Source organism: Pseudorca crassidens, chromosome 1 (assembly GCF_039906515.1).
Source record: "Pseudorca crassidens isolate mPseCra1 chromosome 1, mPseCra1.hap1, whole genome shotgun sequence".
In the NCBI taxonomy this organism is placed as follows: Eukaryota; Metazoa; Chordata; class Mammalia; order Artiodactyla; family Delphinidae; genus Pseudorca; species Pseudorca crassidens.
In genome coordinates, this window is record NC_090296.1 from 35,441,785 (window position 1) to 35,468,458 (window position 26,674).

The 26,674-nt window shown below is 37.8% G+C and overlaps 1 protein-coding gene and 1 pseudogene across 12 annotated transcripts in view; one reads left to right on the forward strand and one right to left on the reverse strand.

The window, feature by feature from the left end:
* GPHN (gephyrin) overlaps positions 1-26,674 on the reverse strand; it is a 626,350-nt gene that overhangs the window by 144,207 nt on the left and 455,469 nt on the right. The gene's annotated exons all lie outside the window — the stretch shown is intronic.
* Positions 5,310-23,523, forward strand: LOC137206842 (mitochondrial assembly of ribosomal large subunit protein 1-like; annotated as a pseudogene).

Consider the following 26,674-nt stretch of genomic DNA (forward strand, 5'->3'; position numbering starts at 1 on the left):
CTGAACCAAGTCATCAGGAAACATCAGAAAAGTCTAAATTTGAGGGATAGCCTACAAAATAACTCTCCTATACTCTTTGAAAATGTGAAGGTCATGAAAGACAAAGAAAAACTGAAGAATTGTTCCAGATAAAAGAGCCTAAAGACACATGATATCTAAAAGTTATGCATGATTCTGGATTGGATCCCAGATCAGAAGAAGAGAATGTTTTTTCCTTTTGGCTATAAAGAACATTATTAGAAAAATTGGCAAAATGTAATTTGAATAAGATTACATAATAGCATTATGGCAAGGTTCATTTCCTGATTTTGATAATTGTACTGTGGTTAGTTAAGAATATATATATATTTTTCTTTTGTTCCTTTTTTTTTTTTTAAAAAAAGGACGTATACATTTGAAGTATTAAGGGGTAAAAGGCATCATGTCTGCAATTTACTCATAAGCAGTTCAGGAAAAGAAGTATATTAATATGTAGAGAGAAATGATAAAGCAAATGTGGCAAAATGCTAACACTTGGGGGAATTTTGGTGAAAGATATACAGGAACTGTTTGTACCATTCTTGTAGCTTTTCTGAAGTTTGAAATCACTTCAAAATAAAAAAAATTAAAGAAGCTTTTTTCAACAGTCCCTTCGTTATGAAGCAATGCATGACCATTCTATTTTTTTCTGCACTGAGGCACTAGGAAATACTTTATCACAGGATTCTCATTGCATATTGTATTTACTACATATCTTACAGTAATTATACTTTTTTATATACATGTCTGTTTTCTTAACTAGATTAACAGCTCTTTGAGAAAGGAAAACATGTTTTAAGTCAAGGCCCAACAATACTGTGCACACAGCGGTCACAAAGAAAATTTTTGATGAATGAGTTTCTAAATGCTTGATTTTAATCAGTCTAGAATACATAGATTGCCAAAGAAGATGGGCTGTAGAGATATATACATATTCTATTCTATATATAGAGAACATATATGGTATTCTAGAGTTTGAAATACAGTTTCAAACCCTATACTGGTCATTAATTTCAATGTTCTTTTTATTAGAACGGCCCCCCTTTTAAAGACAACTGCAGACATTTGTTAACAATGAAGTGAAAACTAGGTATTCCTCTTTTCTCTACCTTTTTGTTAAAAAGTAGTGAGTCACTGTAGTAGGGAAAAGAAAAAGGAGAGTAAAAAATATGATAATTATCACTTTTAGCTAAGGTCAACTAATCAGGGAAATGGAAAATTAGCTTTGTTCAATGCATGTACTACTTAGCTTGAAGATTAAATGATAACACTGTAAGCAACACTGTAAATAAATCCTTATAGGTTCTTTTTGAGATCAAGAAGTTTATCTACAGAAAAATTATAAGTCCAAAAGGAGGAAAAAGTAATTCATTTCCCATGGTCAGGTATGAACTGTCTTGGCAGCTGTCTTCCTTTGGCTTTTATTTTAAATTTGTCACATCATGTAAGTTAAATATAGAAAAATAAAAGTAAATAGGTAAAACAACTGACAGAACAGTGTAAAAACAGATGAAGTGAAAAAAATGGTATTAGAAGATATAATGATTAAAGAGAACAGTTAAAGTAACACTAAAAAAGGATAAAATTATTTAAAAAAACTTTAAGTGTAGGAATCAAGTGCCAATATTCCTAACAAAGGAAGCAAAGCCTTTTGAGTTGAGGTGGCTTCAGATGATCAACAGTAGTTTTTTCATGACTGTGTTTATAGGGCTGGATTTCACAACAAGGTATTCTTAAGGATGAGGGCTCTTGAGGAAGCTCTCAAATCGGGATCCCTGGGTTCTTGCCCTTACTAGCAGTGCTAGTGCTTTATATACATTAAGAATTGTGGGTACTGGTTATAGCCATTATGGCAAAAGACCAGCTTTCAGACACAATCTTCCCCTTTTCTGCCCCCATCTTTCTTCAGATCTTTCTCTTTGCTTACACTATTGGTAATTACCTTTTGCTTCGCTGTTATGCTGGTTCAGGAATACAAACCTCAGAGCTTGGTTTATATTTCCTTGGTTCATTCCTGTCCTACTATCTGATTTCTGGTTTGGTGCACTTTGGGTCTCTGAACTCTAGCTGCCTTTGTTAGGCTGCTAGGACCCCCCTTTTAATCTTCAGTAGTCAAAAAAGCTGACTGAGAATTCTCTTATTCCCTAAAGAGGCTGTCAAGATGCAGTTTCAGACATACATATATATCACGGTCTTTAGGCAAGTAGTAGACGTTAATTTGTATGGCTGAGAAAGGAAATCTTAGAACAGGTGATCATAGAGAATGAAGCAAATGTGAAGACTGAGTTAGTGTCATTGGTGAAAACAAATCTAGTTTTTAAGGTATTTTGCACAATATGTAGATAAAAACTATGTGGTTTACTCTATATTTATTGGGCACTTGATATGATCTAGGTCTTTCCATAGGCCTAAAAAGTAGGGTTAATTCACTACTAATTCTGCTGATATAAATGCCGTACATTAAAAAAAAGTATGAATCATAGTATGATTGTAACTGTAGAAATAAAGTACAATCCAAGGTATATACTGGAAGAAAATAATTATATGTGTTGGTAGTTATGTTTAAGTAGTAGGATGAAAGTGATTTTTTTCCCTACTTTTATTATTCAGATTCTGTTTTTTAAAAATTTTATTTATTTATTTATGTTTGGCTGTGTTGGGTCTTCGTTTCTGTGTGTGGGCTTTCTCTAGTTGCGGCGAATGGGGGCCACTCTTCATCGTGGTGCGCAGGCCTCTCAGTGTCGCAGCCTCTCCTGTTGTGGAGCACAAGCTCCAGACGTGCAGGCTCAGTAGTTGTGGCTCACGGGCCTAGTTGCTCTGCTGCATGCGGGATCTTCCCAGACCAGGGCTCGAACCTGTGTTCCCTGCATTGGCAGGCAGACTCTCAACCACTGCGCCACCAGGGAAGCCCTTATTATTCAGATTGTTGACTGATTCTACAATGCTCAAAAATATTTAATAAATGCTTTTTAATTTGAAATTATTATTTTCTTAGTCAAACCTAGTCAATATCTTCCAAACTCATGGTCCAAATTCTAGGGTTATAGGGAAATTTTTCAACAGCATCTGATTTAATTGCACTTTTAACTATTAAAAGTTTCCTACTGTTCTAAGGATAAAGTTCAGGCTGCCTAGAGTAATGTGTTAGGCCTTTCATGATCTGTTCTTTCTCTTCAATTTCATCTCTCTCTGCTCTTACACATACCCTTCTTCTAGCTATAGCAAACAATAATTTCTAGTACACAGCATGATTTTGTCACACATCTGTATCAACTCTCCTTCTTGCAGTCCAACTAGCAAATACTTGCTTATATTTTAAGACTATGAAGATAAGGTATGGATTATATCAATATATGGTATTCTAATTCTTATGTTGCTCAAGTTAGAAATTGGGGGTCATTCTTGACTTCCTTAACTTCCACATCCAGTTTCTAATCCTGTCAATTGTGATTCCTTAATATTTCAAAAATCCTGCTTTATTTTTCTATTACTATTGCTTCAGCTTTCATTCAAGCTCTCATCAGATTCCTGGTTCTGATCTCACCCTGACTCAATTCATTCTCCACATAGTAGTAGACATTATTTCAAAAGCTCAAACTTGATCTTGTCATTTCCATGTTTAAATTCCTTTATTGGTCTTTACAATAAGGTCCAAACCCATTAGGATGGCAATTAGGATGTCTGTCTGCAAAAATTATATGGCCAATTGGAGGTCATCATCTGGTAACTTCTTCAGTCTCTTTTTTCCCTCATTCCCTTCTTTCTCCTCCTCAAACCATACCTCCTCCTCTATCTGCATGTCAAACTGCCTGGACCATGGTAACCTCTCCATAAATGTTAAACACTTGCGTTAATATTATTTTTTATAGAGCCATCGACTGAGATAAATAGCCTTAAATTCAGGTAGTGAGAACAGTTTGAATAAGGCCGCTCCATCTGTTCCTTCTCATCACTGTCACTCTTCTCTACCCTGCTCTGTGCCTTCAAGGAGCTAGTGTTTATGAATAGGACCAATGGTCTCCCTGTCCCTGTGGCTTCTGCTTGAGTTTAGCCAATGGGAAGTATTGGCAGGAGAGTGGTGAGCAGGAGAAGAGTACAGAACTAAGGTATTTCTTCCCCTTGGCCTCCTGTTAGTGGGAGCTGAGACCAGAACAGTAACTAAAACCAGACTGTGGAGGCCTCTGAATGCTAGGCTTTGAACTTTATCATGTAAGCCGATGGAAAACCATTTACATAACTTTATCATGTTAGCCAATATTTTAAGTTTTTAAGCATGGGTGTGATGCCCATAAAGATTTCTTGTAGAAAACAAATTCTACCACAGAGAGGTTAAAAGATTAGCTCAAAGTCAAATGTCTTAATAGACAGTAGGTCAAGATGAAAAGACCAAATCTCCAGCTTTTGTCTGGTGTGCTTCCTCCTATCTTACATTAGGGGAACTTTCTTTGTCAACTTCATTTACTAAATATAAATTGAATACTCTCTCTATATAAGGCTGTTTATTAAGCATTAGGGAGTGATGTTAAGGTAAATTAGATGGGATTCCAGTTTCCATAATCTCATGGAACACACAAATTAGGCTGTGTTTTAAGTAAAAAAAAACAAAACAAAAAAAACCCCTGTAAATATTTATGTTTTCATGTAAAAGCAAAATACTATGTATGATAACACAGAAAAGGGAATAACTAATTCTGATGGAACAATCTGCAAAACTTCATAGAGGTGGTAACAATTGCTTTGATCTTTAAACAATAAGAAAAAGGAAGGAACATTTGAAACAGAATGAGCAAAAAAAGAGAGAATTCTCATTTTAGAGAATGAGAAACTGCATAATGAGGTTAGAGGTTGGATGGAGAGGATGAAATATAAGACATAAACTGGTCAATTCAGTTAGGACAAATTTTGAAGATGCTTATAGTACTGTGGAAAATAGAGAACTATTCAAGACTTTTTATAGTGAAGTGATACATAAAAATGTAATTCCTGACTAATGGTAGATTGTAAGGAAGAGAGACTATAGACAGGCAGAGCAGTTAGTATGCTACTGCAATCCTAAAGCTAAAAGACAATGAAGGCCAGAATACAACAGAAATTGGATAAAGGATATTTAGAAGAGCCATAACAAAGGGTTCTATGAGTGATTGTGCTTTGGGAAGGAGAAGGTAAATATTATAGTGAAATTTCAAGTTTGGTTATTAGGGTGGGTGAGAGTATCATTAACTAAGAGAGCAATACAGAAACAATTTGGATGGAAGGGTACTAAATTTGGTTACTGATGAGGGAAATGTGAGATGTCAGCAGGACATCAAGGGGTGATTCCAGTATGCAACAGCAAGGAGTGTCTGGAGTTTGTGAGAGAAGGTAGGCCTATATTTAAGCATCAGTAGTATACACCTAGTAAATCCAATAATATACATTTCTTTTTTTTTACACTTAACAATTTTTAAGTGTACAGTACAGTCTTGTTAGCTGTATGCACATTGTGTACAACAGACCTCTAGAACATTTTCATCTTGTGTGACTGGAACTCTGTACTTATGGAACAATGATGCCCCATATTTCCTCCTTCCTCCAGCCCCCGGCAACCACCACTCTACTTTGTTTATATGAGTTGATTACTTTAGATATCTCAGATAAGTCTAATCATGCAGTATTTGCCTTTTTGTGACTGGCTTATTTCATTTAGCATAATGACTCAAGGCTCATTCGTGTGGTAGTATATGACAGAATTCCTTGTCTTTAAATGCTAAATAATATTCCATTGTATGTATATATTCATTCCTCTGTTGATGAACATTTAGGTTGCTTCCACATCCTGTCTATTGTGAATAATGCTGCAATGAACACAGATGTGCAAATATCTCTTTGAGATCTTGTTTTTAAAAAAAATTTTATTTATTTATTTTGGGCTGCACTGGGTCTTCATTGCTGCATGTGGGTTTTCTCTATTTGAGGTGAGCGGGGGCTACTCTTTGTTGAGGTGCGCAGGCTTCTTACTGCTGTGGCTTCTCTTGTTGCAGAGCACGGGCTCCAGGCATGTGGGCTTCAGTAGTTGTGGCATGCGGGCTCAGTAGTTGTGGCTTGCTGGCTCTAGAGCACAGGCTCAGTAGTTGTGGTGCATTGGCTTCATTGCTTTGTGGCATGTGGGCTCTTCCCGGACCAGGGCTTGAACCCATGTCCCCTGATTAGCAGGCGGATTCATAACCACTGTGCCACCAGGGAAGCCCCAAGATCTTGTTTTTAATTCTTTTTGATTATTTATTTGGAAGTGAGACCGCTAGATCATATGGTAGTTTTAATGTTAACTTTTTGAGGAACTTCTTTACAGTTTTCCATAGTAGCTGCACCATTTTACAATCTCACCAGCAGTACACAAGGGTTCTGATTTCTCCACATCCTCACCAACACTTGTATTTCTGTTGTTTTGATAGTGGTCATCCTAATAGGTGTGGTTTTGATTTGCATTTTCCTTATAATTAGTGATGTTGAGCATCTTTTCATATGCTTGTATATCTTCCTTGGAGAAAGGTCTCTTCAAGTCCTTTGCCCATTTTTTTTTAACAATTTTTATTGTTGTTGTTACTGAGTTGCAGGAATTCTTTCTGTATTCTGGAAATTAACTGCTTATCTGATATATGGTGTGCAAATATTTTGTTCCATACTATAGGTTGCCTTTTCATTCTACTGATTGTGTCCTTTGCTGTGTAGAAGTTTTAAAGTTTGATGTAGTGCCATTTGTCTATTTTTGCTTTTGTTGCCACTGCTTTTGTGTTATATCCAGGAAACCATTACCCATTCCAGTCTTGAGGCTTTCCCCTTATGTTTTCTTCTAGGGGTTTTATAGTTTCAGGTCTTACCTTCAGGTCTTTGAGACATTTTGTGTTAATTTTTGTATATGGTATAAGATAAGGGTCAATCTTCATTCTTTTGCATCAAGTTTTCCCAACATCATTTGTTGAAGAGATTGTCCTTTTCCCTTTGTGTAGTTTTGGCACCTTTGTCAAAAATCATTTGACCATATATGCAAGGGTTTGGTTTGTTCTTTTTTCTAGTCCCTTAATTTGTCCAGTTAGGTTACTGACTTGAGACTTTTCTTCTTCTTTAATGTAGGTTTTACTGCTATAAACTTTCCTGTTATTACTGCTTTTCCTGCATCCCATAAGTTTTGGTGTTTTGTTTTCATTTTCATTAGTCTCAAGATATTTTCTGATTTCCTTGTGATTTCTTCTTTGACTCATTGGTTGCTCAAGAGTTTAACTTTCACAAATTTGTGAATTTTCAAACTTTCCTATTCTTAGTTGGAAGATTTTGAGCTTCTTGAATTTCAAATTCTATTTCTTTCCACAGCTTTGGGAAGTTTTCAGCCATTATTTTGTCATATAAGCTCTACGTCCCTTTCTCTCTCTTCTCTCCTTCTGAGACTCCCATGATACATATATTAATCTGCTTGATGTAGTCCTATAAATCCCTTAGGCTTTCTTCACTGGTCTTCATTTTTTCCTTTTTGCCCTTCTGGCTTGATAATTTCAAATGATCTTTCTTCAACTTCTTTCTTCTGCCTGATTAAGTATGCTATTGAATGCCTCTAGTGAATGTTTCAATCTAGTTATTGTATCCTTCAGTTCCAGCATTTCTATTTGGTTCTTTATTTAATTTCTATGTCTTTGTTGATACTTTCATTTTGTTCATGAATTGTTTTCCTGATTTTGCACAGTTTTCTATCTGTGTTCTCCTGTAGATCATTTAGCGTCAAGAAAATTACCTTGAATTCCTTGTCAGGAAATTTATAGATCTCTGTGCCTTTGAGGTTGTTTTCTGGAGATTTAGTTTGTTCATTTGATTGGGTCATGTTTCCCTGTTTCTTCACATGCCTTGTGAATTTTTTTTTTTTTTTGGCTGAGTTTTATGCATTTGAAAAACTAGCCACATCTCCTAGTCTTTATGGACTGGCTTTGTACAGGTGAAGACTTTCACCAGTCAGCCTGTCTAGAGATTCTGCAGGCCTCTGAAACCTTTTTCTGGGTGATGTGACTTCTCTTGGCTGTGTATGTAACTTTCTAATCAGAGGTTTGCCAGTTTCTTTTCAGAAGTCCATAATCTCTTATTCCTTCTGGTGTCTGCCTGCAGTGTTGCAGGTTCTCTGGTGCTGCATTAGCAAACCAATCTACTCTTTTATTCTTAGGCATTGAAAGTATGCTGGCTCAAATGTCCTGAGTCAGGTAGACAGAAACCTCCCCACTCACAAAAAAAAAAAAAAAAAAAAAAAAAAGTCGGACACATGCTCTACTCTTCTCCCTTCTGCCCAATGGAGAAACTGTGAGTTGGGTGCTTTCTCCCCATCAAACTGAGCCATGCTGGCCTCTGCACCATTTCAGACTCTGTGGTGTCAGTGCAAGCTGCTTCTGCTCTCCCTTGCTTTCAGTGGCCCCCATGTACCCAAACTATGTCGATTCCATTAGCATTGCATCAAGCAAGACAGAAATGAGTTCCTTGGGCAGCCTTGTGAAAAGCTGGAATGTTGGGTGCACATTCTATTCTTTTCTCTCCTTGTCCCTCCAGTGACAGACTACAAGCCAGGTGCTCTCCGCTGATCATGGTGAGCTGTGTTGGCTTGGGGGAGGAGAGATCACAGGTAAAGTGAAAAGACTCTTCTTACCCATTTTAATGCAGCTGTTCTTGGCTTGTTCTTGGCTTTGCCCACACCTGGGTACTGCAACATCTTAAGTGGTTTCTGAAGTTTTCATAAGATATTTTGGTCCATATATTGTTAAGTTGGTGTCTGTAGGGGAAAGAAGGGTAGGACTTCCTATTCTGCAATCTATTAACTTAATGTTTTTAGCTATACCAGATACAATACTGACAATGAGGAGGCTAAAAAGATTGACTAAAAGTAATAAATGAGTCACAATTTTTCATATAAATTAAAAATGTGATAAGCTAGGAAAACAAGACAAGTGAGATCAAATTTAAATTGAAGGTAAATACTCCTTATGGAATTATTAAGTTTTACCAATAAAAAAAATTTGAAAACTTGGTAAATAAACTATATGAGGATATATGAAAGAAACAGTTGATTTATTCTGCTAAGCAGTTGTTGTTTGATCCAGTAAGTGCCAATTAAGGGAGTAAGGAATTAGTTTGCCGAAGGTGAGAACTAGGAAATTTCTTCTAAAAATAAGAACTATAAGAAATGAGCATACTTCTTCAAGAACTATTTCATAATTCTCTTTTCTGAGGAATATGAAGAAAAAGAAAACTTGATGTTTTTTATGGCAAGGTGCAAGAAAATTAACTAGAAGATTTATCCATAAAGAATAGATTGAATGGCATAAGACTAAAACCAAAAAGTAATGATACACTCCAGGTAAGAGGCAGTAATAGGTTCTAAATCTGGGTGATAGTAGTGAGAATGAGTGAAGGAATAAGGGCCAGAATAAAAACACAAAATAATTTAAGGAGAAGGAGCAGTTAAGAAAAATAGTGTCGGTAACAAAGAGGTTAGCATTTCTGCTAATGTCTACTGTTTTCCTTCTCTGTTCCCATTCTGAATTCTTACTCTGGATGTTCTGCTGTCCCTTGCCTGCTCTACTTGCCCAAGGTCTTCCTCTAATTTATTTACTCACTTACCCATTCAACCTATTTATTGAGAAACAGTAATTGTGCTAGATCCTGAGAATAGTACTGGTGAACAAGATAGATAAGGTAAGGGACTATAGGGCACAAGAGAAAAACATAGGAGGGGCACTTTGCTCAGATTTGAGAGGTACCCCTTGAGGAAATATAAAATAAGTAGAAGTTTTCCAGGGAAAGAGAAGGGACAACATTTTGGAAAAGAGGGAACCTTTTGCAAATTGAAAGTGTCGTATGGCTGGAGCACTGAATTCAAGGGAGTGGTAAAGGTAAAACTAGAGGTAAGCAGAAGCTAGACTATAAGCAATTTCAAGGATTTGGGACTTTAAGAACAAGAATAAACTATTAAAGAATGAAAGTCATTAAAAGAGTATGACAGGTTTAGATTTGCATTTTAGAAAGATAATAATGGTTGCAGGAAGAGGAACAAAAGATAAACACTGGAAAGATTTTTGGTTTGTACAACTAGGGAGATAGTGATGTCATTCCTTGAGGTGTGAGGAAGAACAGGTTAGGATTATAAATTTAGTTTTGGTCATGCTGAGTATGAGATAACTGTGGAATATCCAAGAAGAGATCTACAATAGATAATTGGAAATAAGTCTGAACTTTAGGGAAATACATAGGTTTACTGAAGCTTTGTGAGTAGATGACCTTGCACATGCAGAATACAGAGTGTGAATGCAAGGTCTAAGAGAGAACTCTGAATAACACTGATATTTAATGACTGGGTCTAAAGTAGGAGCCTTCAGAGAAGCTGGAAAAAAAGGAAACAGATATTTTAAAAGGAGAGGACAGAGCCGCATAGCACAGGGAGATCAGCTTGGTGCTTTGTGACCACCTAGAGGGGTGGGATAGGGAGGGTAGGAGGGAGATGCAAGAGGGAGGAGATAATGGGGATATATGCATATGTATAGCTGATTCATTTTGTTATAAAGCAGACACTAACACACCATTGTAAAGCAGTTATACTCCAATAAACATGTTAAAAAAATAAATAAAAGGAGAGGACAATGCCAAGGAAGATAATTGTTTCAAGGAGGGGGTGATTAGAAGAGTTGCCCAAACTTGACCTACCTACCTTTAGGCTTTCCCTTTCTCTTATACCCTAATAATAGTACTGTATGCACCCATTTTCATAAAACTCAACACTTAGAGGTCGCAGCCAGATTATCTGATAAATTTACCTGAAATTATGGATTCTAAAGGCTTGATTTGTTACCCCATTCAATTAACAGATTATCACTGAAGTAGTAGTTTTTTTTTGAAACAATGTCTTCACTCTAAAGAATAATTATTAAAATAATAACAGTAATATCAGCGGTACTACTAGTAATAATAACAATAGTAGCAGCTAACATTTATTGAGTGACTACTGTTTACCAAACATTTCACAGTTCAATCCTTATAATAACCTTTAAGGTAGATACTCTTATTATCATTTTACAGATGAAAAAATGAAGGCTAGTAAGTAGAGAAACCAAGATTCAGGTAGTTGAATACTAGAGTGTGTTTTCCTGTATAAAATGAGCCAGTGAGGACAGGTGTTTGAGATCCACAGATTTTTCATTGTATCTCAAAATATATAAAAAAGGCACCCACTTGCTCTGCTTATGTATGTGCCTGAATTTGAGCAGCACATCAATTTAGAGAGTTCAGGCTTGTTAAATCATAAATCTTGCTTATTGAAAGTGTTTCATTACTTTCTTAAGTTAGAATTAACATTTGGGACTTATAATACTTTAAATACTAAGGGGTTTTAATGGACTAGATCTATCATTACAGGAAATGTTTATCAAACCTGATGGTAATAGGATGATGGACAGGTTTCATACAAATATTTAAGATCACTATCATTAAGGTGATGATGGCATCATTAAAAAGATGATCCATTATGTGTGAATATTATGTATGTAATATCCATACATAAATGCAGTATCACATTTATGTATGGATATTAAAAGTATGTGAACAGAAGGAGATATAAGTAAGGTTACAGATAGAAAATAATTAATTATAAAATAAAACAGAAGTAAATCTAACTCCTGAAACCTTTGCCTGAAGTATTAAGGTCCTGAGAGGAACTCTAAAAAATCATAAAATTCAGTTGATTAGATAAGACTAGCAAACTTTTTATGCATAAAGTAGAAAAAGCAAAGCCTCACAGAAAGTTAGGAGCTGCAGATAAACTAACATATCTTAAAATTTTCATTTAATAGTTATGGTAAGAATTTTAATGAATGACATTTATCTCATCTGCATCCCACTGAACCCTGTTTTATCATATAATGAGTGTCTCCAAAAAAACAGTAATGTCTTCAAGTAAATGTGTCTGTAAGATAAAATTACTTTGAAATTAAAAGCCAATTTGAAACCTGGGATGAACGTGCTAGTCTTTGAGAACTGGCAAAACAATTTGGAAGAAAAGAGTTGCTTGAAAAGAAGGACAATGCTGAGTCAGTTTCAAAATAGAGCCATGGGAAATCCTTTACTCCAGTAGTGACTCGACTGAATCATTATTCCAGTTTCTTGCTACTGAAGTAATAAAATGTCTTAATTCATTTAAAGAAGAAAGTCAGAGGAGACCCTCAAGATGGTGGAGGAGTAAGACATGGAGATCACCTTCCTCTCCACAAATATATCAGAAATACATCTACATGTGGAACAACTCCTACAGAACACCTACTGAATGCTGGCAGAAGACCTCAGACTTCCGAAAGGCAAGAAACTCCCCACGTACTTGGGTAGGGCAACAGAAAAAAAAGAGAAAAAGAATAGGGATGGGACCTGCACCACTGGGAGGGAGGTGTAAAGGAGGAAAAGTTCCCACACACTAGGAAGCCCCTTCACTGGCGGAGATGGGAGGTGGGCGGGGGTGGGGTGGGGAAGCTTCGGAGCCACGGAGGAGAGCGCAGCAACAGGGGTGCAGAGGGCAAAGCGGAGAGATTCCCGCATGGAGGATCGGTGCCGAACAGCACTCACCAGCCTGAGAGGCTTGTCTGCTCACCTGCCAGGGAGGGTGGGGGCTGGGAGCTGAGGCTCAGGCTTCGGAGATCAGATCCCAGGGAGTGGACTGGGGTTGGCTGCGTGAACACGGCCCAAAGGGAGCTAGTGTGCCACAGCTAGCCGGGAGGGAATCCAGGAGAAAGCCTGGATCTGCCTAAGAGGCAAGAGACCATTGTTTTGGGGTGTGCGAGGGGAGGTGATTCAGAGCACTGCCTAAACGAGCTCCAGAGACAGCAGCGAGCCGCGGCTATCAGCGCAGACACCAAAAACTGGGCATGAGATGCTAGGGTTGCTACTGCAGCCACCAAGAAGCCTATGTGCAAGCACAGGTCACTATCCACACCTCCCTTCCGGGGAGCCTGTGCAGCCCGCCACTGCCAGGGTCCCTGATCCAGGGACAACTTCCCCGGGAGAACACACGGCGCGCCTCATGCTGGCCTCTGCCGTCGCAGGCTCGCCCTGCATTCCGTACCCCTCCCTCTCCCCAGCCTGAGCGAGCCAGAGACCCCTAATCAGCTGCTCCTTCAATCCCATCCTGTCTGGCCAGGAATAGATGCCCTCAGGCGACCTACAAGCAGAGGCGGGGCCAATCCAAAGCTGAACCCCAGGAGCTGTGTGAACAAAGAAGAGAAAGGGAAATCTCTCCCAGCGCCCTCAGGAGCAGTGGAGTAAATCTCCACAGTCAAGTTGATGTACCCTGCATCTGTGGAAAACATGAATGGACAAGGAATCATCCCAAAATTGAGGTGGTGGACTTTGGGAGCAACTGAAGACTTGGGGTTTGCTGAATGTGACTGACTGGTTTCTGGTTTTATTTTTATCTTAGTTTAGTATTTAGAGTTTATTATCGTTGGTAGATTTGTTTATTGATTTGATTGTTCTTTTTTTTTACATATATATATATATTTTCCTTTTTCTCTTTTTGTGAGTGTGTATGCTTCCTTGTGTGATTTTGTCTGTATAGTTTTGCTTTTACCATTTGTCCTAGGTTTCTGTCTGTCCATTATTTTATTTTTTTAATATAATTTTAGCACCTGTTATCATTGGTGGATTTGTTTTTTGGTTCGGTTGCTTTCTTCTTTCTTTTTTTTATTACTTAATTTTTTTTTAATAATTAAAATTTTTTTTATTTTAATAACTTTATTTCTTTTTATTTTCCTTTTTTCTTTCTTTCTTTCTTTTTTTCTCCCTTTTCTTCTGAGCCGTGTGGCTGACAGGGTCTTGGGGCTCCGGTCAGGTGTCAGGCCTGTGCCTCTGAGGTGGGAGAGCTGAGTTCAGGACACTGAACCACCAGAGACCTCCCAGCTCCATGTAAGATCAAAAGGCAAAAGCTCTCCCAGAGATCTCCTAAGACCCAGCTCCACTCAACAACAAGCAAACTACAGTGCTGGACACCCTATGCCAAACAACTAGCAAGACAGGAACACAACACCACCCATTAGCAGAGAGGCTGCCTAAGATCATAGTAAGGTCACAGACACCCCAAAACACACCACCGGATGCGGTCCTGCCCACCAGAAAGACAAGATCCAGCCTCATGCAACAGAACACAGGCACTAGTCCCCTCCACCAGGAAGCCTACACAACACACTGAACCAACCTTAGCTACTGGGGCAGACACCAAAAACAATGGGAACTATGAACCTCCTGCCTGCAAAAAGAAGACCCCAAACACAGTAAGTCAAGCAAAATGAGAAGACAGAGAAACATAGCAGATACAGGAGCAAGGTAAAAACCCATCAGACCAAACAAACGAAGAGGAAATAGGCAGTCTACCTGAAAAAAAATTCATAGTAATGATAGTAAAGATGATCCAAAATCTTGGAAATAGACTGGAGAAAATACAAGGACCTAGAAGAACTAAAGAACAAACAAACAATGATGAACAACAAAATAACTGAAATTTAAAAATCTCTAGAAGGAATCAGTAGCAGAATAACTGAGACAGACGAACGGATAAGTGACCTGGAAGATAAAATAGTGGAAAAAACTACTTCAGTGCAGAATAATGAAAAAGAATGAAAAGAACTGAGGACAGTCTTAGAGAACTCTGGGACAATATTAAATGCACCAACATTTGAATTATAGGGGTCCCAGAAGAAGAAGAGAAAAAGAAAGGGACTAAGAAAATATTTGAAGTGATTATAGTTGAAAACTTCTCTAATATGGTAAAGGAAATAGTCAATCAAGTCCAAGAAGCACAGAAAGTCCCACACAAGATAAATCCAAGGAGAAACATGCCAAGACACATATTAATCAAACTATGGAAAATTAAATACAAAGGAAAAATATTAAAAGCAGCAAGGGAAAAACAACAAATAACATACAAGGGAATCCCCATAAGGTTAACAGGTGATCTTTCAGCAGAAACTCTGCAAGCCAGAAGGGAGTGGCAGGGCATATTTGAAGTGATGAAAGGGATAAACCTACAACCAAGATTACTCTACCAGGAAGGATCTCATTCAGATTTGATGGAGAAATTAAAACCTTTGCAGACATGCAAAAGCTAAAAGAATTCAGCACCACCAAACCAGCTTTACAAAAAATGCTAAAGGAACTTCTCTAGGCAGGAAACACAAGAGAAGGAAAAGACCTACAGTAACAAAACTAAAACAATTAAGAAAATGGTAATAGGAACATACATTATCGATAATTACCCTAAATGTAAATGGATTAAACGCTCCCACCAAAAGACACAGACTAGCGGAATGGATACAAAAACAAGAGGCATATATATGCTGTCTACAAGAGACCCACTTCAGACCGAGGGACACATACAGACTGAAAGTGAGGGGATGGAAAAATATATTCCATGCAAAGGGAAATCAAAAGAAAGCTGGAGTAGCAATTCTCATATCAGAGTTAACAGACTTCAAAATAAAGACTGTTAAAAGAGCCAAAGAAGGACACTACATAATGATCAAGGGATCGATCCAAGAAGAAGATATAACAACTGTAAATATGCACCCAACATAGGAGCACCTCAATACGTAAGGCAAATGCCAACAGCCATAAAAGGGGAAATCGACAGTAACACAATCATAGTATGGGACTTTAACACCCCACTATCACCACTGGACAGACCATCCAAAATGAAAATAAATAAGGAAACACAAGCTTTAAATGATACATTAAACAAGATGAACTTAATTGATACTTACAGGACATTCTGATCCAAAAACAACAGAATACACTATCTTCTCAAGTGCTCATGGAACATTCTCCAGGATAGATCATATCTTGGGTCACAAATCAAGCCTTGGTAAATTTAAGAAAATTGAAATTGTATCAAGTATCTTTTCTGACCACAATGCTATGAGACTAGATGTCAATTACAGGAAAAAAATCTGTAAATAATACAAACACATGGAGGCTAAACAATACACTACTTAATAACCAAGAGATCACTGAAGAAATCAAACAGGAAAACAAAGAATACCTAGAAACAAATGACAATGAAAACATGATGACCCCAAAACCTATGGGATGTAGCAAAAGCAGTTCTAAGAGGGAAGGTTACAGCAATACAATCCTACTGCAAGGAACAACAAACCTCTCAAATAAATAACCTAACCCTACACCTAAAGCAATTGGAGAAAAAAGAACAAAAAAATCCCGAAGTTAGCAGAAGGAAAGAAATCATAAAGATCAAACCAGAAATAAAGGAAAAAGAAATGAAGGAAATGATAGCAAAGATCAATAAAATTAAAAGCTGGTTCTTTGAGAAGATAAACAAAATTGACAAACCGTTAGCCAGACTCATCAAGAAAAAAAGGAGGAAGACTCAAGTCAATAGAATTAGAAATGAAAAAGGAGAAGTAACAACTGACACTGCAGAAATACAAAGGATCATGAAAGATTACTACAAGCAACTATATGCCAATAAAATGGACAATCTAGAAGAGATGGACAAATGCTTACAAAATCACAACCTTCTGAGACTGAACCAGAAAGAAATAGAAAATATAAACAGACCAATCACAAGCACTGAAACTGAAACTGTGATTAAAAATCTTCCAGCAAACAAAAGCCCAGGACCAGATAGCTTCACAGGCAAATTCTATCAAACATTTAGAGAAGAGTTAACACCTATCCTTCTCAAACTCTTCCAAAATATAGCAGAGGGAGGAACACTCCCAAACTCATTCTATGAGGCCACCATCACCCTGATACCAAAACCAGGCAAAGATGTCACAAAAAAAGAAAACTACTGGCCAGTATCACTGATGAACATAGATGCAAAAATCCTCAACAAAATACTAGCAAACAGAATCCAACAGCACATTAAAAGGATCATACAGCATGATCAAGTGGGATTTATCCCAGGAATGCAAGCATTCTTCAATATACACAAATCAATCAATCTGATACACCGTATTAACAAATTGAAGGAGAAAAACCATATGATCACATATGATCATCTCAATAGATGCAGAAAAATCTTTCAACAAAATTCAACTCCCATTTATGATAAAAACCGTCCAGAAAGTAGGCATAGAGGGAACTTACCTCAACATAATAAAGGCCATGTATGACAAACCCACAGCCAACATCGTTCTCAATGGTGAAAAACTGAAACCATTTCCTCTATGACCAGGAACAAGACAAGGTCGTCCCCTTTCACCAATATTATTCAATATAGTTTTGGAAGTTTTAGCCGCAGTAATCAGAGAAGAAAAAGAAATAAAAGGATTCCAAATCAGAAAAGAAGAAGTAAAGCTGTCACTGTTTGAAGATGACATGATACTATACACAGAGAATCCTAAACATGCTACTAGAAAACTACCAGAGCTAATCAATGAACTTGGTAGAGTAGCAGGATACAAAACTAATGCACAGAAATCTCTTGCATTCCTATACACTAATGATGAAAAATCTGAAAGAGAAATTAAGGAAACACTCACATTTACCATTGCAACAAAAAGAAAAAAATACCTAGGAATAAACCTACCAAAGGAGACAAAAGACCTGTCTCTAAAAAACTATAAGACACTGATGAAAGAAATTACAGATGATACAAACAGATGGAGAGATATACCATGTTCTTGGATTGGAAGAAACAACACTGTGAAAATGACTATACCACCCAATGTAATCTACAGATTCAACGCAATCCATATCAAACTACCAATGGCATTTTTCACAGAACTAGAACAAAAAATTTCACAATTTGTACAGAAACACAAAAGACCCCAAATAGCCAAAGCAATCTCGAGAAAGAAAAACAGAGCTGGAGGAATTAGGCTCCCTGACTTCACACTATACTACAAAGCCACAGTAATCAAGACAGTATGGTACTGGCACAAAAACAGAAATACAGATCAATGGAACAGGATGGAAAGCCCAGAGATAAACCCATGCACATATGGTCACCTTATTTTTGATAAAGGAGGTAAGAATATACAATGGAGAAAAGACAGCCTCTTCAGTAAGTGGTGCTGGGAAAACTGGACAGCTACATGTAAAAGAATGAAGTTAGAACACTGCCTAACACCATACACAAAAATAAACTCAAAATGGATTAAAGACCTAAATGTAAGGCCAGACACTATCAAACTCTTAGAGGAAAACATAGGCAGAACACTCTATGACATAAATCACAGCAAGATCCTTTTTGACCCACCTCCTAGAGAAATGGAAATAAAATCAAAAATAAACAAATTGGACCTAATGAAGCTTAAAAGCTTTTGCACAGCAAAAGAAACCATAAACAAGACAAAAAGACAACCCTGAGAATGGGAGAAAATGTTTGCAAATGAAGCAACTGACAAAGGATTAATCTCCAAAATTTAGAAGCAGCTCATGCAGCTCAATATCAAAAAAACAGACAACCCAATCCAAAAACGGGCAGAAGACCTAAACGGACATTTCTCCAAAGAACATATACAGATCGCCAACAAACACATGAGAGGATGCTGAACATCACTGATCATTAGAGAAATGCAAATCAAAACTACAATGAAATATCACCTCACACCAGTCAGAATGGCCATCATCAAAAAATCTACGAACAATAAATGCTGGAGAGGTTGTGGAGAAAAGGGAATCCTCTTGTACTGTTGCTGGGAATGTAAATTGATACAGCCACTATGGAGAACAGTATGGCAGTTCCTTAAAAAACTAAAAATAGAACTACCATATGACCCAGCAATCCCACTTCTGGGCATATACCCTGAGAAAATCATAATTAAAAAAGAGTCAGGTACCACAAAGTTCATTGCAGCTCTATTTACAATAGCCAGGACATGGAAGCAACCTTAGTGTCCATTGACAGATCAATGGATAAAGAAGATGTGGCACATATATACAATGGAATATTACTCAGCCAGAAAAACAAACGAAATTGAGTTGTTTGTAGTGAGGTGGATGGACATAGAGTCTCTCACACAGAGTGAAGTGGTCAGAAAAACAAATACTGTATGCTAACACATATATATGGAATCTAAAAAAAAAAAAAGTGGTCATGAAGAACCTAGGGGCAAGATGGGAATAAAGACGCAGACCTACTAGAGAATGGACTTGAGGACATGGGGAGGGGGAAGGGTAAGCTGGGAGAAAGTGAGAGAGTGGTAGTATATGTATGGACATATATACACTACCAAATGTAAAATAGATAGCTAGTGGGAAGCAGTCGCATAGCACAGGAAGATCAGCTCGGTGCTCTGTGGCCAGCTACAAGGGTAGGATAGGGAGGGTGGGAGGGAGGGAGACACAAGAGGGAAGAGATATGGGGATATATGTATATGCATAACTGATTCACTTTGTTATAAAGCAGAAACTAACACACCATTGTAAAGCAATTATACTCCAATAAAAATGTTAAAAAAAAAAAGAAAAAAAAGATGTGGGGCTTCCCTGGTGGCAGAGTGGTTGAGAGTCCACCTGCCGATGCAGAGGACACGGGTTCGTGCCCTGGTCCGGGAGGATCCCACATGCCGCGGAGCGGCTGGGCCCGTGAGCCATGGCCGCTGAGCCTGCGCGTCCGGAGCCTGTGCTCCGCAGCGGGAGAGGCCGCAACAGTGAGAGGCCCACGTACCGCAAAAAAAAAAAAAGATGTGGCACATATATACAATGGAATATTACTCAGCCATAAAAAGAAATGAAACTGAGTTATTTGTAGTGAGGTGGATGGACCTAGAGACTGTCATACGGAGTGAAGTCAGTCAGAAATAGAAAAATAAATACTGTATGCTAACACATATATATGGAATCTAAAAAAAAAAAAAGGTTATGAAGAACCTAGGGACAGGACAGGAATAAAGATGCAGACATAGAGAATGGACTTGAGGACGTGGAGAGGGGGAAGGGTAAGCTGGGATGAAGTGAGAGAGTGGCATGGACTTATATATACTACCAAATGTAAAATAGATAGCCTTATATATACTACCAAATGTAAAACAGCTAGCTAGTGGGAAGCACTGCACAGCACAGGGAGATCAGCTGAGTGCTTTGTGACCACCTAGAGGGGTGGGATAGGGAGGGTGTGAGGGAGATGCAAGAGGGAGGAGATATGGGGATATATGTGTATGTATAGCTGATTCACTTTGTTATAAAGGAGAAACTAACACACCATTGTAAAGCAATTATACTCCAATAAAGATGTTTAAAAAAAAAAAAAAGAAGAAAGTCAGTTCTGTCGTTGTTTAACCCAAATCCCAAAGCCTCTATTTTACTTCTTTTAGTTTGTTCAAATACTCTCCAGAAATTAGCATAGAATTTTACACACAGTTAAATGAAGAAGAATGCCTTTTCACCAAATTAGGTGCAGATGAATTATTTTGCACTCTAGGGATATTTCTGCCTAGATAAATACAGTTGACTACTATGTTAGAATGAGAATTGAAACCTGACCTTACTATACTATTGTTTTCATAATCATAACTTTATTAATCCAGAAACTTCTTGCCCAGGAAGATAAAACTTCAAATAACTTTATTACTCAATCTAGGAATTTTCTGAAAGAGCTATTAGCTCTTTTGTGTGTGTGTGTGTGTGTGTGTGTGTGTGTGTGTGTGTTTCTTCTTTTATATATGTATGTATGTATGTATGTATGTATGTATGTATGTATGTATGTATGGCTGTGTTGGGTCTTCATTGCTGCATGTGGGCTTTCACTAGTTGTGGTGAGGGGGGGGCTACTCTTTGTTGTGGTGCCCAGGCTTCCCATTGCGGTGGCTTCTCTTGTTGCAGAGCATGGGCTCTAGGCACAGGGGCTTCAGTAGTTGTGGCATGCGGGCTCAGTAGTTGTGGCTTGCGGGCTCTAGAGCACAGGCTCAGTAGTTGTGGCACGTGGGCGTAGTTGCTCCGCGGCATGTGGGATCTTCCCAGACCAGGGCTCGAACCCATGTCCCCTGCATTGGCAGACGGATTCTTAACCACTTCACTGCCAGGTAAATCCCGACCCATTAGCTCTTAAATAGACAGTATCAAAGACAGTTTAAACACCAAGACTATTTTAAGCCCTCATCCACAAATCCTTGTGTGCTGGGGGTGGGGTGGGGGTGGGGGCCCTGGGCACTGCTGTGGTACACAACCTCTTTCCAGGGAGTGAGGCATGCTGTGGGCACATGGCCCTGGTCTCCACTGCTGGCCATGAGGTGGCTTACTGCAGAACTAGCAATTGGCCTGGGCTGCCTGGCCCTAAGCCCTGCCTGGAAAAGCAGGTGGGAGGAAAAGTGGGGAGGGGTGCCTGGAGTCTGGCACAGCAGATCATATTAATCCCAAATTTGGCATTGATATGCTGGTTTCACTTTGGGGCAAGAAAATGAAAGAGATATTTGTGTGATAAAAGTTCCTCCAGAGGTGAAATATACAGATTGTGTATACTGTGTATACAGATTGTGTATATACACATTGTGATTGGGAATGGAATCTCCATCAGATACTTACATGTCATGGCCTACCTAGTTCACTGTGAAATGTTCAAATGCCTGAGATGTAAAAGTGAGCCTCACATTAAGATCCAAAGGAAGACAGATTGAAAGATTTAATATTGTTAAGATGGTAATAGTACCCAAAGCAATCTATGGATTCACTGTAATACCCATCAAAGTCCCAAAGGCCTTTTTCTTTTCCCCAGAAATGGAAAAGCCAATCCTCAAATTCATATGAAATGGCAAGGGGCCCCAAAGAGACAAAACAATATTGAAAAATAAGAATAAGGCTGAAGGATTCTCACTGCCCGATTTTAAAACTTACTACAAATCTACAGTAATCAAAACAATGTAATATTGGCATAATGATAGACATATAGATTATGGAATAGAGAGTTCAGAAATAAACCAATTCACCTATAGTAAGTTGATTTTTGACCAGGATGCCAAGACCATTCAATGGGGGAAAGAATAGTCTCTTTAACAAATGGCACTGGGACAACTGGATATCCATATGCAAAAGAATGACTGGATCACTACCTCACACTATATACAAAAATTAACTCAAAATGGATCAATGACCTAAATATATGAGCTAAAACCATACAAGTCTTAGAAGAAAACATAGGAGTAAAGTTTCATCACTTTGGACTTGGCAATGAAATCTTAGATAGGATATCAAAAGCACACACAACAAAAGAAAACATATATATATAAAACTTCATCAAAATTAAAAACTTTTGTGCATCAAAGAACATTATCAAGAAAGTGAAGAGATAACCTAGACAGTGGGAGAAAGTATTTGCAAATGATATATCTGATAAGGTCTAGTACCCAGAATATATAAAGAATTCCTACAATCAACAACAAAAGACAAGCCACCTGAATAAAAACTGGACAAAAGACTTCAAAAGATAGTTCTCCAAAGAAGATACACAAATGGCCAAGAAGTACATGAAAAGATGCTCCACATCATTTCTCATTAGGGAAGTGCAAATGAAAACCAAAATGAGATACCACTTCATTTCTACTAGAATGGTTATAATGAAAAAAACAAAAAACATAAAACAAAAAACGAAAAACAAGTTTCGGCAAGGATGTGGAGAAATTGGAATCCTTGTACACTGCTGTTGAGAATGTACAATGGTTCAGCCACTGTGAAAAATAGTTTGGCAGCTCCTCAGAAAGTTAAACATAGAATTAATATATGATCCAGCAATTCTACCTCCTAGGTATATACCCCAAAGAACTGAAAATAGGTACTCAAACAAATGTAGGTACAGGCATGTTCAAATCAGCACTATTCACAATAGCCAAAAGGTGGAAACACAAATGTTCATAAACTGACCAATGCATAAACAAAATATGGTATAAATATACAGTGGAATATTATGCAGCCATAACAAGGAATGAAATACTAACACATGCTACAACATGGATGAACCTCGAAAACATTAAGCTAAGTAAAAGAAGCTAGATAAAAATCGTCACATATTACATTCATCTGAAATTGTATGATTCCATTTATAGGAAATATTCAGAATAGGCAAATCCTTAGAGGCAGAAAGCAGATTGGTGGTTGTCAGGGGCTGGGGAATGGAGGGTAACTGCTTAAAGGGTATGGTGTTTCCCTTTGGGGTGATGAAAATGTTTTGGAACTAGACAGAGGTGGTGGTTGCACGACATTATAAATTTACTAAATACCACCGTATTATTGACTTTAAATGATTAATAATTTTACATTATGTGAATTTTACCTCAATTAAAAAAAATTAAAAGGAAAGACACTGATGATTGGTTTTATGTGGACTTTGGCAGCCATGGTAATTCATTTGATGCTCTAGAAACCAGAGAAACCTACCAACTAGAGAAATTATGGATCATGTACTCATATGACATTTAGTTTAGACAGCATCTAACATTACCTAAAGATTTCATTTTTGGAACTGAAGATGACACTTCATCTCTGAGTCCAGTGGAATTTGAGTATGAATGAAGTGAAATGAACTATTTTAGTCATTTCAGATTGGGAATGACTCATTTCCCTGAAAAATGTAACTCCTTATCGCTATATAGTTTGGTTAGGTTGTTATTAACATAAGCCTTATCTGTGTCCTGGGTACTCATGCTGACTGACAACGTGAAGACTGTAGCTAAATGACTGAATACACCAAAAAAATCCATATGTTCAAGTCACAACTTTAACATGTTGTCTTTATTTTTGGGGACCCCTGCAGGATTTCCTGGAGTTAGCATTGGCCCTTTTGTTCAACTTGGGTTTTGCTCAGGTTGTAATTAATTTTACTTACATGCAAATCTATTCTGTAGAGTAGAAAGGCCAAAATTAAAGTAAAACCAAACAAAGCCACACACCATACACACAAAATCCTTGTCTTGCTGTATCCACCCATCTTAAACTGTTACATCATGATCTTTACCCAATTCTAATCAAACCGTCACAATGAAAAACTCAACTTAAACCTAGCTTCAAAATATCATAAATACCTCAATGTTGAGCGCACACTGAGACGCTACTAATACTCTGTTAAGGTGGTATTCTCCCTGGCTACACTAACCTCATATTTGTGGGGAGTCAACATTCAACAGTCTTAGAGGCCATAAGGAGACCCAGTCAAGACTGACCCCTTCCCGCCAAAGTGCAAGATTCTTGATTTGACAACAGCAAGCTCCTCTGAGACCCCTTGACCCTCCTGCTTTGGGGAATGGGAGTGCCTCTAATCACCACAGTGAGATAAGTCTCACATTAGACTGAGCACTCATTTATTTTCTTTGAGCTCCCCAACAGCTAAATTTATTTTGTCTCGTAGGAATAAGGAACCCATCTTCTTACTAACATTACTGTTTGTCTCTGTCTATCCTTGTCATTTTCTGTTATACCTCTATAAGGGGAAAATTCATATGGAAAAATATGGGCGTAGGCCCCAATAAGTCTATTTTGCAAACTGGCTCTGGGAATTGAGAGGTTCAGGTTTCTTCTCAAAGTGGTGTCCTTTCATTAAGCTTTGCCCTGGGTTACCCATCAACCTCTGAGAACTTCCCTTGTTCTTATTTTGTTAGTGAGAGTCTGACTGTGGAAGAGAGCTCCCCTTCAAAGCTTTTGATGCTCTGGAACTACAAATACGTCAGTCTGTAGTTGGACAGTCCACTCATTAGGTTGGGGAGTCTGATGTATGAGGTGTCCAAGCAACACCTTGGATGGACTATTCACAGGTTCTCGTTTGTGTTAGTCTAAACTTAAATCTATGCCTCTATCCAGGCCAGAATCCTACTTTTTACATGCATTTATGTTATACCCCAAATCTATGTATTCATCTTTAATTTCACCGAGGATAATTTAGAATTATAGTGGTCACTTTGGGGAACTTCTGTTATAAACAAAATTGTTTGAGAGGTGCTGTAGGACAAAAAAGGAACAAAATTCCAAACATCTAATGGGCTGGATATTTTTGATTGGTGTGAGGAAATAACCAAAAGAAATTCAGATTCCAAAATTGCTTAAAGAAATTCCTTGGCCAAGGCAAAATTAAAATGTGAAAAACTTAAAATAATGTTTGTTTAGATCCTCCAAAATCATACCTTGAACCTAGTGGATTTTATCTTATTTCTCTTTCCCCATCCTATACTCCTCCATTTCCCTCCATCCATCTCTCCCTCTGTTCCACTCCCCTTTCCTTGTGGCTGGCCAGAAACTTCCAAAGCTCAGTTACCTCTTAAAGTTTAACTTCCTTCAGAACAGAAAAAAATCCCCTTATAGTTGATTTTAAGCTCCGTTCTTCCTCTGAGCTGAGAGTCATCAATGACTTTCCAAAGCCTAGAAAGGGCAGAGTGAAATTTGCAGAGAAATTTGGAATAATTTTAAGAACATACCCAGGGCTTCCAGTTCTATAACAATTAGTTCTTATGTTTGCGGAAGCTTGAGACGCAAAAAATTCCATGAGAAAGCAGAATTGAAGAACCTGAGGGTAACTCAGAAGAACCTAAACTGCACAGGAAACCAGAGAGGTTTAGAAAAGCTAGAGAAGTTGGTCATAGTCTTTTGGAGGCGATTCCAGAAGTCCTTCCTGAGAAAGTAGACTGGGCTCTGACTTATTCTTACAAGCAAGGAAAGGATAACATTGGAGACCTCAGGGATAGGCTCTTTAACAGTTTTAGACAGCACTCAGGAGTAGATGTTAAAGCAGATGTGACTCCTAACTCTCTTCTAGATTTTTGTAAACAGTCTTAAGCCAAATAGGGGATTTAGTAGGCAAGCAAAAACTAGTATGGGAAATAATGCCACTGCCAGAACTCAAGCACCTTGCTGAATATTTTGAGAGTCTTAGAACAAAAACAAAATAAAACTCAGAATAAATTGATAGCATTAGAGATAAAACAACTAGATGTTTCTACCAGGGTCAGTAAATCCCAAAAGAGGGAATCTCTTGATAAAGATACTTACAGATACTATATAAAAAAGGATATTGGAAAAAGAGCTATCTTGTGTTAGCTAAGAAGCTAAAGGGGAAAAAAATAAATTAATGAGGGGTATTTTTTGTTTTACCCTTAAATTCCCAGGGAGAAATTTCTCTAAATATTAGAGAACCTTGCCAAAAAAATTTTTTTTTTTTTATTGATATAGAGGCAAACACTATCAATCTTAAACTCGACCACTGTTACACAATCTCCCCCATGGGGTAAAAAAAACCTACTCAGTGGGTATCTCTAATAATCCTTTTGTTGGTTCCATGTCTTTCATAACTGTTATCCTTGGACATTTAACAAAATAACATTCTTCCTTCTTCTGTGATATCATACCTGCTAACTTGCTAGGCAGGGTGTACTATAATGGAATTGTTAAATATTTTCCTGATGGTTTCTTTCTTGAAATCTCTGAGGACTCCCTTATTTGCAAAGAGAATATAGCTAATTTGGAAATTGATTTACTAGTACCTTTGTATTTAAATCAACCCTAAATTGAAGATCTGAAGGAGATGCCAGACTTTTTCATTCTGTGAGCAAAAATTCTATGAATATAGGGAGGATTACAGGGGCTGAACCTATTAGTACCCAAATCAAGCCATTGAAACCTATACCCCAAAGTGTAAAATGCTCTCTTGAACCAGAAGCTAAAGAAGCACTAAAACTAA